Source organism: Crassostrea angulata, chromosome 3 (genome assembly GCF_025612915.1).
Source record: "Crassostrea angulata isolate pt1a10 chromosome 3, ASM2561291v2, whole genome shotgun sequence".
Lineage (NCBI taxonomy): Eukaryota > Metazoa > Mollusca > Bivalvia > Ostreida > Ostreidae > Magallana > Magallana angulata.
Genome location: NC_069113.1, coordinates 16,862,098 through 16,877,099, shown reverse-complemented (window position 1 = coordinate 16,877,099; position 15,002 = coordinate 16,862,098). Strand labels below are relative to the sequence as shown.

General features: G+C 34.1%; 1 long non-coding RNA gene across 2 annotated transcripts; it reads left to right on the top strand.

The window, feature by feature from the left end:
- Window positions 1-463: 463 nt before the first annotated feature.
- LOC128179019 (uncharacterized) lies at window positions 464-4,173 on the top strand. 2 transcript variants are annotated; one of them, XR_008243035.1, is made up of 5 exons: window positions 464-766; window positions 2,475-2,791; window positions 3,270-3,410; window positions 3,526-3,882; window positions 3,976-4,173. It is a non-coding gene; the product is annotated as an uncharacterized LOC128179019 (long non-coding RNA). The 2 variants fall into 2 exon arrangements; XR_008243034.1 differs by having other exon boundaries at window positions 3,270-3,882.
- The last annotated feature ends 10,829 nt before the right edge of the window (window positions 4,174-15,002 follow it).

Below are 15,002 nucleotides of genomic sequence, written 5' to 3'. Positions count from 1 at the left end.
TTGGAGATATTTAATAAGTGTTTCTCATCCTTATATTCGACATAATTCAATAATGACAAGGAGAAATAACTCTGTTCTACTTTTCTCTAAGTGATATATCTAAATGCTATAATTTTTCTAATGTAAACAGTTTTTTCATTTTTTTTCTAATTAATTTTAGTTTTCTGGCATAGTAAGTAATAAAATTTAAATAGACAAACAAGTATCCATCCACTTATATTTAATTTTTAAACAAAAAAAAGTGTGATTTTTAGATGATAATTTCAGCCTTTGTTTTTTATTACCTTACATCTTAAATAGTATGGATACATATATATTTTAATTATTTATTGATGAAATTCAAGTCCTATGAGTTTTAAAAAAGTGAAGTTTTTAACTTTGAACCCATGATTTTATAGGTACGGAGTTACCTTAAACAGTTGTTTATACATGGGATGTACATGTAAAGACACTAAATTCTAAACCCCTTGTGAGGCCCAAGAATCGTCGAGGGGTCAAAGTCTCAACAATTTAACAGATTGGAACCAATCGCCCAAATGGGAAAGAATATACAAAACGGGTTATTATGACCCAAACGAGTTATATATAGATAACCTAAACAGGCTACACAAAAATTGACGGTATATTCTGCACGAGAATTTCCAAAATACTCTTCTTTGCGAGGGGACTTGATTGCTCACAGGGACCCAAGTATATAAAAAGTCAGCCGAAAATATGGCCCTCAAAGCCTCAACTGATGCGGAAGTACCATTACATAAGGTGAAAAGTAAGTATATTTTATGTTTACGACTACACTTTTTTTGTTTAAGCTATTTAAACTTAAGCTATAATTACGCTTACCTGCTGAAAACTTGACTTCAGTTAGCCATATTGAAACCCTTGCATGATCATGTGATCACTAACTGTCCAATTAGAGAGTGTTTTATAAAATAGGTCATATTTTCATATAGAATGTATTGTGCGCCAAAAAGAGAATTATTAAAGAATTTTAATAAAATTGATGTATCTGTGCTTTTGAATTAATATATTGAAACATTTACGGAAATATTGTTGGAAAGCTGTACAAACGTTTAAAAATATATGTCACGAATGAATAAAAAGTGATTAAGGTTAACGTACATGCAACATTTTATTACATTACGTATTTAAATATGAAAAATGAAAAATATTTTCTATTAGTGTTAATTTCAGTTAACATATTGACAAAGTCATTAAATCCCAATGAGCATGCTTTCTGCAATTTATCTGTAAATTCAAAAATGTAATTCATCAAGATAATATTATGCGCAAGTTTGTAGATATTAGACAGTACCCAGTGATTTTGATTCTGATGCATTCTGGTCAGCTATATTTATTGTTGTTATAAAGTTATCATCCCCTCGCGTAACTTTTTGCGAGGGGGATATAGCATCGCTGTTGTGCGTGTGTGTGTATGTATGCATGTGTGTGTGTCAATTTCAGCCTTCTTAGCAAAATTTAAAGAAAACCCTCGCATGCATGTGTATCAAACTTCGTACACCTCATAAGCATATTTAAAGGACAAACCCTATTTATTTTCAAGGAATTCCGTCATATATTTTTAAGATATCATTAAGATTACAACATTAAGAAATTTTATGTACGACTTCCGGTTCGTGAAAGTAAATATTTTAAATCAACAACTTGATATTTTGTTGGATGTAAGCCATGTTAAAGGTAAGAAGCAAACATTTTTGAGAAATTGGATGTTCAAAGGATCTCTAAAGGGAAAAACTGAAGCAAGCAGGAAATAAGGTTCACCCTAATTTAATCGAAACAAGCAGCCGGTTGAGCCGGGCTATATTAAGCAATTTACTTAGAGAAGAACAGCTTTATAATTCAGAGGAGACTTTGACAAATATCGTCGACATGGTTAACTGGGAATTCATTTAAATGACACGTTAATAGCTGAAGATATGTTACTCTTTTTAAAATAAAGGGGTTAGAATGATGACATTAACTCGAATTTTCTCATAGAGCAGACTATAAATCGCCAGATCTTAGCTACGTTTCCTTTTAAATATGAAACTTTAATTTGCCTGCACTAATTGTCTACATGCGTAATGTATGTCCCTGGATAAATAGAATTAATAAACTATATTACTAAAGTTTAACACGTTTGTGGTGTGTTTACCATAGTAATGGGAGCAATTGTACAACCACGCAATGCACCCACCCCTCCAGGGATACACACAGAGCGTGCATGTGGATAGGAATAAAAGAAATATTTTAATTCAAATGGTTTTTAACAAGTTAAATAATTGGTCTCTTCAATTACATGTTTTATTCTGAATAATGCATTTCCCTGCACAGTATTTTCATTTTGCGAGGGGATGTTCCGCACCGCGGTGCCCTTGTTTCTGGTTATAAGATGAACACATTAGATTGAATACCTAATAAATTACACATTTTAATTTCTCTGAAATAAATTCTTATCTAATATTTTTTTCCTGTAGATATGCCCCGTAAACGGAGGTGTTGTTGCAAACAGCATCTATATTGCTCAACATTGACAGAGACTATCTGACATGAAAATCAGAGTTAAAGTACAATTAACTTTTTGATGAAAAAGGAATTCATATTCCCTCATTATACCTTTTTGTGAAACCTATGCGTCAAATTTGCTGAGCAGTGTCTTTAGCACGAAGATGAGACTGAGGAGGCAGCGAGGAAGAAAAAGTTAGTATTATGGAGTACTTTGAAGAATTCCTGCAGGCAGTATTCAGTAATGAACTAACGAGCGATCAGTTGTCGTCATTAACATACGCTTTAGGTAATATATCCTTTAACTAAGACCTATTCTTTTTTACAAGCAACGACTAAATGTATTTTTATTATTTTAAAATTTCAAATAAAACCCAAAAATAAACTATTTAAACATATTTTAAAGAGGCAATTGTGCATTGTTATTGAATGAATATTTTATACTTGATAATTTTTTTTAGATATATACGGTCTCGGGTTCTTGATCACATTTTAAGGAGGCAATTAAGCATTGTTGTTGAATGAATATTTTATACTTTATAATTTATTTAGATTTATACGGTCTCGGGTTCTTGATCACATTTGGGAAAAGGCGAAGGTGGGGGGGGGGGGAGAGAGAGAAAATGGACGATGGTTAAGTGTGATAGCTTGCCATATACTCCTGAATCTAGAATCATCGGTTCGTCGCATATTAAAATACATTATTATTGGTGTAAACATATAAATCAAACGGAATCAAAATTAACATCGTTATATATTTTTTGTAGAGAACTTGTTTACCTGTCCAGATTGTGGCATGGAGTTCATGGATGAACCAGATTTTAAGGATCACATCAAGAACTACGACCATGCTCTAAACATTGACACAGACAAATGTAGAAAGTACAACGATGTTGTCATGTTGCCTGGTGCAAAATTCGTTGAATTATTTTATAAAACCGGGAAATTTAGTATTCCCTCCACTATTCAATAAGAAATAAATATATCGTTATGTCATAGAACAATGCACAATTTCAATTTCAGAACTGGGTCATTATGAGATCGGTATGACAAAAGCCATATTTCGGCTGCTATGGGACGTTCTCCTTATAGTTCTCCGGCGCAACAATTCCACAGCAATTAATGTGTCTAAAACAGTTTTCATCATTACTCTTTGGCCTTAACATGCCATTTTATATGGAGACATATATGAGGGACACATTTGTTTGAATTCAGTGCCCAGGTAAAGTACGTGGGTTTATTGAGGAGTCTTACAGAGTTTCTGGCAGTGATGCCAAGGGTGCACGTGAGGGGGTGATTTTATATTAAAGGCCAAAAACAGGAAAACGAAGATGTGGATCCAAAATGGGGTGCCTGATGAGGAGAAGTGGAGAAATGTTTGTAGGTGCATTGACAAACTGGAAAAGATAATTTCAGCCATTTTGTAAATTAAACAAAAAATAACTCATTGACTTTTTTTATTTTTATCTTTAGAAATCATGATATGGTGAGGGCATTTCCATCCTATTCTGCTAAGAGGTGCCTACGAAATGGCTGTAATACCAAGGCACAGGGCATGAACCCAGTACTTGGAAAAAATAAACAACGAAAAATCTATGCAGAGTGGAAGAAAGTGATATCGAAGCCAAAAGCAGACATTCTGAAATTTTATCATGATGTTTTAAAATTGGAGGAAGGGAATACTGTATATATTGCAATTTTTATGCTGAAAGTTACTTGAAATATTATTTTTCTTATCACATAATTGTGAATATATACACCTGTAAACTTGCAAAGAATGTGTAAATGTTTCTTAAATATAGTATTTTTATATATACTAGACTTTGACCCGTGCACGGGTTGACATTGCATATGATATAGGACATTTACGAAATAGATACATCGACACACCGTATTGTTGACATTAACATAACCAAGCTTTAAGCCTATCATAATGCTTTTAATTTCACTACAATCTGCTTTGGTAGAATAATCTAACTGTGACTCCGGGCAGACCATCACCACAGTTAAAATGCCTCCCATATACCCGTAATGAAGCAAATAATTGCAAACGCTCCGAAACGTGTCCATGAAGTCAAAGTCAAAGATTCTTTAAAATTGCAGAGAAATACTTGAAATTCAATATCCCAAAATTTTACATTCGAATGACCCGTGATAAGAGGGCTATTCCCGTTTAAAGTCAGCTATTTTCGCACCTGCTTAAAACCAATCAGAGCAACGTCCTGTTTTGCTATAAATAAAAAATTACTGGCGTGACGTCACGTAACATCAGTTTTGAAAAGGCGACTGTCAATGATGCGAGTGTTTCCTCGGCTTCCTCGTCCGATTTGGACCTGAAAATGTCATTTGAGGTATCATCGTTCGAAGAAGATCGGGTAGAACATCTGCAGAACATGAGCCAGAAGCGACAGTTTCGAGCGAATCGGATGAGACAAGCAAGGATGATGTAGACGACCAGCGCCGAGAGAATACAGACTGGTAAGACATGTAGGCCAAGTGAATACTATTTTGCATCCTTATTTTAATTTTGGTTAAATGATTGGCGTTATTTTATTTCAAAATATCTTTTTATAATAACATAATGCGAAAAAAAAACCTCGAAACTTACAAATAAGCAAAACCCAGACATGAAGCAAAAAGTTATTTTAACGAAAATTAATGGGACCCAAGCTGTGGAAAACATGGCCGACATATGTGATATTTCATTCTTAAAGGTAATATTATATTAATTTTACGTAGGTCGTTTATTTCATTAATAGCTTATTGATATAGCAATAAAATTTTAGGTGCAATTGTGGATCATGCACATCTATGCCTACTGCCGTGGAAAGTAGATGCTGCACAGAAGTTCAAAGAATTTCCGAGAAGATCAAGTCATACAGCAATGGCCTCACATGCATAACAAGGCACCCTGGATTTCAGACTGTTTGTCTAGATGTCTATGTCCTAGAGACTGCCTATTTCTAGTATCGGTCCCAGTATGGAGACTTACAGAACAGCATCAACGAGTAAGTTCATTTGACATTTTATTAACTTCTAATAAAGACATATACAAAAAGACTCATCATATAGTTTTGTACTGAAATTTCTTATTTTTCAATGCATTGTTTTGACAGGAGAAACAGATATACAGCATATCGTCAACTAGCTCGTTGGTGTTGGGGCTTCCTTGGAAAGAATGTTTGAGTTCCCCTCCCATCTTGTGCAGTAGCAAAGATCCATGAAATAAGTAGCTCGGAACAGTACCAAGGATTCAAAGAACCAGAATGAGTAAGCATAAAATGGGTTGGAAGTAAAATAATTTTTTTTAACAATTTGACTTGCTATAGCAGGCCTCTCACTCCCATTTTTGGTACTGGGTCCGGGGCCAATGGATTTGGGAAAAAAGCGACGTTTTGAAAGAAATTGGGAATTTTTTACCAGTTAAAATACAGATTATTTTAACAAAAAAACATTAAATATAAACAGAATAAACAATACATGTTAACTGAAAGTTTTAACTCTGATTTTATTCAAGGTTATAATATTCAAGAGCTCAGCATGCCAACTTCTCTAATTTTAAATTTAGAAGTTTAAACATTTGTCTTTAGTTGCTCTGAAGTGGTCTATTGCCCTAGTAAGTTGCATTTCAGTCAAAGACCCATTGGATTTAGACACAATCCTGATTATGTTATCCAAGCTCTGTTGCTTAAGACTGCTCCTCTGAGGTGTGCCAATTGTGTTCATTAAAGAGAACAATCTTTCAAACACATGCTGTGGAACTTGGAATGAGACAAGACAGCAAAATCAGGTGGTACATGGCAGGATAAAAAGCACGTAAAATGTTGTCTTCCTGGAACTTTCCAAGTAAAAAATGTGGGTCTGCTAACTCTTCCTCAGAGGCTCTCTGTCTAAAGTAAAAAAAACAAATGGATAATTAAAAGATTCATAACAATTTACCTTAAAATATTATTTGGTGTTTAAAAACTTTACTAAATTTGATTTTTTTAGCATCTGCCTGACCCCTCTTGCTTTTCGACTATACTCTTAATAGTTTTATTTTAAAAACAGTGAACTTTATCATTTATTTCATGGTTTGTTACTTAATTAAATTCATGTTAGTAAATTGATGTGTTAAATTTAAAAACAAAAAAAGACATACACATTAGACCTGAACATTGAATCCAGAGGAACTGCAAAGTGAACTTTGTCTAGTGGTTGACATATATTCAAACAGTCCTGTTAGTTTAGACTGATTCATATGGAAAATTGAAATCTATTTCAGTTGCACTGAAAGTCAAAAAAATAAACAATTAAATAACATTCACTTGAACATTGAATTTTAAAGCAACATACAAAATTAACATCAACATCTGATGAACATATGAATAAAAAAGAAATTGGTAAGTAATAATTCAAACTGGTTAAAAAACAACAAAACATTAAACATACCTCATCAAAATCATCTGATGTTTAAAACCAGCAAATTGTTGCTTGAATGTTTCTTCTGAAAAGACAGGCTGGGAGACTGTTCTATGTCCCTTGAATACATCCTCCAGGGTATTACCATAATGTGAAGCTAAGCATTTTATTTCTTCCTGTACAAGTAAGAAGAAGAAGAGGGGTATGCTGTTTTACCCTTGTCTTTCTGTCTGTCTGTCTGTCTGTCTGTCAAGCAAATTGTTGCTTGAATGTTTCTTCTAAAAAGACAGGCTGGGAGACTGTTCTATGTCCCTTGAATACATCCTCCAGAGTATTACCATAATGTGAAGCTAAGCATTTTATTTCTTCCTGTACAAGTAAGAAGAAGAAGAGGGGGTATACTGATTTACCCTTGTCTGTCTGTCTGTCGGTCCGTCTGTCCGTAACAAAAATTTCTGTCGCATTTATCTCAGCAACTTTTTATCGCAGATGCTTGAAATTTTTACACAGTGTTTGTAAAAGCATGCCATATCGTGGGCTATATTTTTGAACCAATCGGACGTCAACTTTCTGTTAAATGACGACTTCGTTTATTTTTTTGCAAAAATTTTCAAACAAATTTTTATCAAATAATTCTCAGCAACTGTTTATCGCAAACGCTTGAAATTTTTACACAGTATTTGTATAGGCATGCTACAGTGTATCGTGCGATGTATTTTTGTACCAATCGGACGTCAACTTCCTGTTTAATGAGTACTTTGTTTATTTTTAGCCAAAATTTTCAAACAAATTTCCGTCAAAGATTTCACAGCAACTGTTTATCGCAGATGCTTGAAATTTGTACACACTATTTGTTTTGGCATGCCATATTGTGGGATATATTTTTGTACCAATCGAACGTCAACTTCCTGTTAAATAATGACTTTGTTTATTTTTAGCCAAAATTTTCAAACAAATTTCCGTCAAAGATTGCTTTATTTTTAGAAACTGTTAATACTAATATGAGTACACAAACCAATTTCTATTCTTTAAATTCAATTTTAGTTCAAAGTATATGTTAATGCATGAGGACATTTGCATCATTATGTTAACAAACATGACTCGATCAAACAAAATACCACATGTCAAGCAGCCATTTAATATATTAACATTTTGAATTATTGGTATACTGAGCCCGATTTCTTTAAAACAATGACCTTGAACTTCCTCAATTGACCTTGGGTCAAGGTCACGACACACCCTCAGGTTATAAGCAATCTTGATGTGAATTAAGAACTTGCAAGGTTTCTCCATAAGAAAGATATGGACCGGACACGAATTTTGCAACAAATTACTTACTATGAAACACATTTATTTTAAATCTACTATTCTTTTCATCAAGAAAAAATATCAATGCTAAACTAAAGTTTATATTTACCAGTGTTTACACCACTCATGACATTACAGCCATCAGTCACAATTTTGTATATATGTTTAATTAAAGTTTTATTAGTCTATAACATTTTGTGAGTAACGGCGCTCCATAGAGTGCCACGGTCAGCTAGTCATTGTTTGTTAGACCGGTTTTCGTGCATGAGTTAGTTCTGGCCAGGTCGTTGATGAGAGAAGGTGTGTCCTTCTGTATGAACCTTCGTGGAGCTTGACAATATGTCTTATGACCTGTGTGGCCTATGTCTAATCCTGTGTGGAGTGTTTGAATAGAATTCCTGTGTGGTGAAAGTACGATATACCGTGTTGAGAGAGAACTGCAGTAAGTGAGAAGTATTTTTCATTATCATTTCAATTTAGAATGCGCATACTTAAGTATATATCTATATTGTCCTTTGCTAAGTCTTTTATGACATTTTTGTTTGTTTGTATAAGAATTTAAAATATGGTAGCCCGACGGTTGAATATAATGTGTGTTTTTGAACAGTGTAGTGTTGTAATTTTCACTGAGGACCCGACAATGAATTGAATTTTAAGTGACTAGCTGAGTGGGTGTGGTCGGTTATATACATGACGGTATCATCCGTGGGTGCAGGACAACGACAAGCTAACTATAGTGGACCCATAGTCAACGTGGGACATGTGACACACGCGGACGCACGGGCACTATATCAGCTGGTGATATGGTCCAGTAACGTCCGTGACGAAAGTTTTGGTTTACATGACAGTGTGTCTACGTACATGTACATGTACCAGTTTATGCGATATACATGAACGTGTGAAGTATCCTTACCACCAATGATGAACATGAATTGTGGTCTCAACTATGCAAGTACCTGCTGCGGGTGAAATTATTTATTAAAATACAACTGCTCAAAAGCATTGTCCGGACTTAGTATTCATAAGTGACATCAGCCAATGTCGGGTAATTTATTCTGTTTATATATGTTGGGGGGTATTAAGTGGGTTAGTTTATTTTTTGTTAATATTGTTTGTGCGAATGCGTTGTGTGATTTTTCAGCTATTTGCGTGTGTGAATTGAGTGTATGAGTGTGTGTTTAGAGAGGGTTGTATGCATTAGCTTTATATGCTTTCTTTACACTGTAAATAAAGTTATTTTCACGGTTCTGCCTCTTTATCATTTCAAAGTTCAGTTTATAAACGAGAGAATTTCCAGGCCTTTTAACACAAATTGTGACACCATCAAACCCAACAAAGATAGCTTTAGTGATGTCAAGTCCTTTGGCAGTCAAAATTGATTCAATGCTGGACATCAGGCTCTCCTCATAAGTGCATTGAAGTTTCAGTAGTCCAAGAAATACTTCCCGAATGTGTCCACTATTTGGATCAATAAAACGAATAATGATAGCAAGTTGCTCCCTGTTAGCATCATCAGCTGATTCATCAGCTAGTAGGGAATACCACCTAGCTTCCCTTATAGACTCCAAGAGCTCACTCTCAATGGAGAAGGAAAGGGATGCAACTATTTCTTGGACAAATGCTGGTGATGTGTATGTGATGGTTGGGTGGTGGAATTGGTGGTCAGCCACATGTTTGTAATTAAGTTCATTTCCCAAAAACTCAATCATGTCACTCAGGTTGTCTGTAATTGCCCACCTCTTATAAAGCATAGATATGGCAGTCTTAAAAAGAGTTCCCAGATATTCTAAATTTCTCTTCTTGTCTTCTTCTTTAAAGGCATCATTTTGTTGTTTCAGTTTTTGTAATATTGATGAGTTTTGATCAGCAGACTTACCAGACCCCATGTACACAGACTGTGCATGTTGATGGGGTTCTGACTTTTGATGCCTCTCCAATTTCCGAGTCGGATGAGTTCCCAGGCTCTGAACTCAACCTGTTGCAAACGGACTCTTTGGCTGCACTGTGGTATAACCAAGCAAAAATTATTTCATGATTAGATCTTTTTCTGATGTCTATCTTGACTTTTTTTGTTGGTATCCAATCATCTGATTCTAGCTCGGATTCTGTATCTGTTTCACCCTTCTCTGAATCATTAGTCTGAATTACCTCAGGCTCTACATCTACTTCACCTTGTTCACCCGGCTTCTGTGAATTTGAAGTCTCACATTCTACTTGTTCACATTCTAATTGTTTGTTTTGTAATTTCTGTTGCTTGAATAAAACGTCCATTTTCTTGCACTTTTCAGTTGTTGCCGAAGAAATCTTTTTTCTATAATACTTCACATTGTGTGACATGATGTTCACAATAAACAAGTTGTACCTAGTTGATGTTCACTATAACAAGTTGTACCTAGTCTACTTTCACTCTCACATACATGTATGACTGGTTCCCACTAATCACGGTACCAGTTTACAACGCCATCTTCACAGTGCTTTTACGACTGTCGAAGATACGAATTCAACATTTTACGTGGGTGTTCTTTTTTTTTTTTTAATTTAATAAATTTTAGGTAATCACGCAGAGTCATCTCTGCCATTGAACTGGACACCAATGCTGCGCATTCGGGGTTGAAGATTAACTTGCGTCCCTGAAAATAAAATTCCCATTATCAATCTGCCTTTTTAACAATTCATATTTTTCGTGCAAGAAATACACTCAAGAATGAACAGGTAGATTTTAAAACAAAGTGTTTAGTGTTTTGTTATTTATAACAAAATAGTGGGTCAGCAAAAATTGCACATAAGATAAATAATTTGACCAAATTCCTTCAAGTTATTAGTATTTACTTTTTTCTTTGATGAGTACAGACACTTGAATCTTCACAGTCCGCGATTTATGTGCTTTTGTCTGACAGACCATAGATGTCCTAGTCACTTCCTTAAACAGAAATTTATATAAATAAGTAACATGTCATAAAATGTTGAACCAGCCTTTTGAATTACCCGGTACCTGAAGAAAAAAAATCAAATTAAAAGTCCCCTTCATCAATACCTGAATTAGGGATTGCTGACTCTCTGTACACTCATGTGGGTCTTCTTCCTCTTCTATAGGCTCTGTAGTATTTTAACACAGCAGCTCTACTAAGATCTTAAATATATAAATGGAAGTATTTTATTTCAAGTGCAATTAAACTCTTGTTAAAAATAAATTCTTTCACATAATGAAAAAAAAAATACTTCAAAGTACCTTATTGTTTTTGAAATAAACGTTCTAAAGTATTAATAGCACTTGTCAGATAAATAACATTTAACAAAATAAATGGGTAAATGGGTACACATCTGATGTATGCAATATAATACTGGGCAGGTGTTTGAAACTGTTTATAGTCACCGTATGATTCTGTTCATGCATGAAATTTAACAATTGTGAAACTATAAAACGGATAATCTATACGAGGTTTTAGCTTGTTGCATTACGCCAATCAAGAGCGATCTAAAATTACACATATTGTTTATAGTGAATACTAACATCGGTAAAAAAATCTTATTTTAAAAGTGATGCAATGTTATGTAGAGCAGGATATTTACCATGTTTTTAGCACGCTTGGCAAGGGCCTTTCCGTACAGGTGGGTTCTCATGCTGAGGAGAATGGAGAAATGCCTCGTTCTGTTGATCCCTCTTTCACTTTGGGTATATGGAAGGCACAGATCTCTTGATCAACCACTTATTCACGAACAAACCAAAGTCCTTCACGTAAGAAAACCGGACTGCAAATCACCGTATACTGCAAAGGGCCCTAACTTTCGTTGATTATTAATTAGCGAAGCTTGATTGAAAAAAAAAAAAAAAATTGGTAATCTTTAAGTACCAATGATGCTTAAAATATAGAAAACAAAAGACAATACTGTTCCAATTTCTCGGTATAAAAGCCCCAAAAATCGAGTCTATTATTTCAATATAGTATTATAGATAGTGTATGGTAGTTTTTAAAAAAAAATGTGATATTTAAATAAAGACTTTATTGTTTTTTAAATTTAATTCAAAACAATAAATAAATAAAACACATTCTTACTTTCTCTAGAAGAGTATTTCCTTTTAAAAATGACTGACTAACACTCCTTGAACCACTTTGGGATGGAACCTGTCTCCTGTTCTTCCCACGGGTTAAATTTGAAAGTTTAAATGACAAAACAAATTATATATAATATTTTATTTAATCAACTTATCAACGAAATCGAATGTTATTGGTGCATTTCATTATCACTATACATAATTATATTATTTTAGTCCTTCTCGTGCTCCATACAATAACCTCGAGCTCTTAAATTCAACCAAACCCAACATCATAGCCCTTTTTTGATTGGATAGTTTGATTTCGTTGTTTCAATATGTCTTCTATGTGCTAATGTCGAAGAAATTTACATTAACTTTTGTTGATTTAGGAAAATAAAGGTAAGTTTCAGAAAAACAGTTAAGATTACCGAGCGAAAAGGCTGACTCGTGTTATAGAAAATAGCTTTCTGAGGTATATAGGAATAAAAATCGTACAATTTAATTCAGTATAAACATAATGACTCATTTTCCTTACCAATGCACTCGACATCTTGCGGAAAAAAAATATTCTTATTCTTGCAGAAAAAAACCGCGTAATGTAGCCCATGCGGGATATCTATATATAGCTCGTTTGCATTGGGTCATGATAACCCGTTTGGGATATTCTATCCCATTTGGGCGATTGGTCCCAACCTGTTTAAACAAATTGTTAAAATGCTTGCATACAATGCTGCTTTCGTGAAAGGTAACAAAACAATCCTATCATATCATGTATCCTGCATCATATCCTGCAATTAACCTCTATCCTATTCCATACCATCCAAATATAGGAATAAAAGTGAAATAAAAAAAAAAGAGAAACAAATGATTTATCAAAACATAAAACTGATTTATTATTTACTAACTTATTAACATGTGCAAGGGCTAAACTAAGTCGTGCGCGGATTCGATTTTGGTTTATTTAAGATTTATGTATCATAAAGTGATAAATGACTTCCATGCACTTTTTGCACTTTTGTTTAAACACATATTTGTAGCTCACCGAGACAAAGTCGGGGAAGGCTTACGTTATATCGTCGGCGTCCAGACCTGGTTGAGGTTTTTGATGCAGGTGCACTATATAAGTTATTACTTGTCCTATCTTCAACATACTTGCAGGGATGATGCATCTTGACTTGCCTATGGACTTGAAAGACTTAGATTCTGAATCTGGGCCATGAATTTTAGATGCCAGAGGAGGTTAAGGATTTTGGAGGAGGTATAAGTTTTTGGTGCAGGTCGGCTTTAATAGCCAATTCTTAGATAAACCTTGCATGGATGGTGCGTCTTATGATACTCTGCCCTTGACAGGCTCGAATGCAGAATCTGAGCCATCGGTTTCGGATGCTTAATGAGGTAAAGGTTTAAGGAGCTGGTTAAAGTTTTTAAAGCAAGAGCTCTCTGATGATATTATCTTAGTTATTACTTGTCCTAACTCACCAAAATTGCATGGATAGTACGTTTTATGATACTTTATATGTACTTGACCGGTTCGAATGCTGAATCTGAGCCATAAGTTTCGGATCCTGAATGAGGTTAAGGTCTTTAGAACTGGTTAATTTTTTTGAAACAGGTGCCCTCTAACTAATCTATCTTAGTTATTACTTGTCCTAACTTCATCAAACTTGCATGGATTTTGCGTCTTATAATTTTGATGCATTTGACAGACTCGAATGTTGCATTTGAGCCAAAGGTGTCGGATGCTAGACGAGGTTAAGGTTTTTGAGCTGATTATAGTATTTAGAGCAGGTGTCCTGTAATGGACCAATCTTAATTATTATTTGTTCAGTCTTTATCAAATTTGAATACATGATGAATCTTGTGATTCTGATGCACTTCCACAGGCAAGGAATGCTGAATCAGAGCAAAGGGTTTCGGATGTTAGAGGAGGATTAGTGGAACAGGCCAGATGTTTAATAGATAATAGTACTATTTCAAACGTGCATGGTTGATTTAACTATGATATATGAATCACAGATGTAGCGTCAGATACAGAGCCTGATCTCCATTATCAAGGATGCTATAAAAAAACCTTCTTAAACTTGCTTGGTATATATTCTTGTTGTTAATTGATATAACATGATTTCTATAATACAGTATTGTATGATTTGAAAAAATATTGTATTATATGATACAAATTTATATAGCCCTTTCATTGGGTCTAAGAAAACATTTATTGCAACTTTTTGTTTTACAGTATTACTCTTATCACAACCCATCTGCAACAAAGACCTAAATGGTTTTTGATCGTTGGTTCTAAAGCCTCTAAGTGTAAGAATAATACTGATTACTGATTAAACTTTTTTTGTAAAACTTAATTTCTTGCAATCCTTACTTTTACTTACTAAGTTTCGATGAATAGCCTCAGAACGAAGCTTGTAAAAAAATAATTGCGAGACAGTCTATATGCTTTACATTTGACATAGCATTTATTATTGTAATAATTATCATTTATTAAAAATCCTTCCTACTTGCAAACTGCTTTGTTTGTCTTTTCCTTGTAAAAAGTATTTGAAATTGTAATAAACCTATCAGCCTGCTCAGCTGCATTTCATGAGTATACTATTACAATTATCAATAATACTATCAATGGTCTCAATACTGATGTTGATAGCACAGTGTTCAGGTGTATTTATAATCGATTTAACTTTGGTTATTTCAATGTTATCTGCATAAAACAGTAGCCCGCTCTCTGACCCATCCTTAAAACATTAGC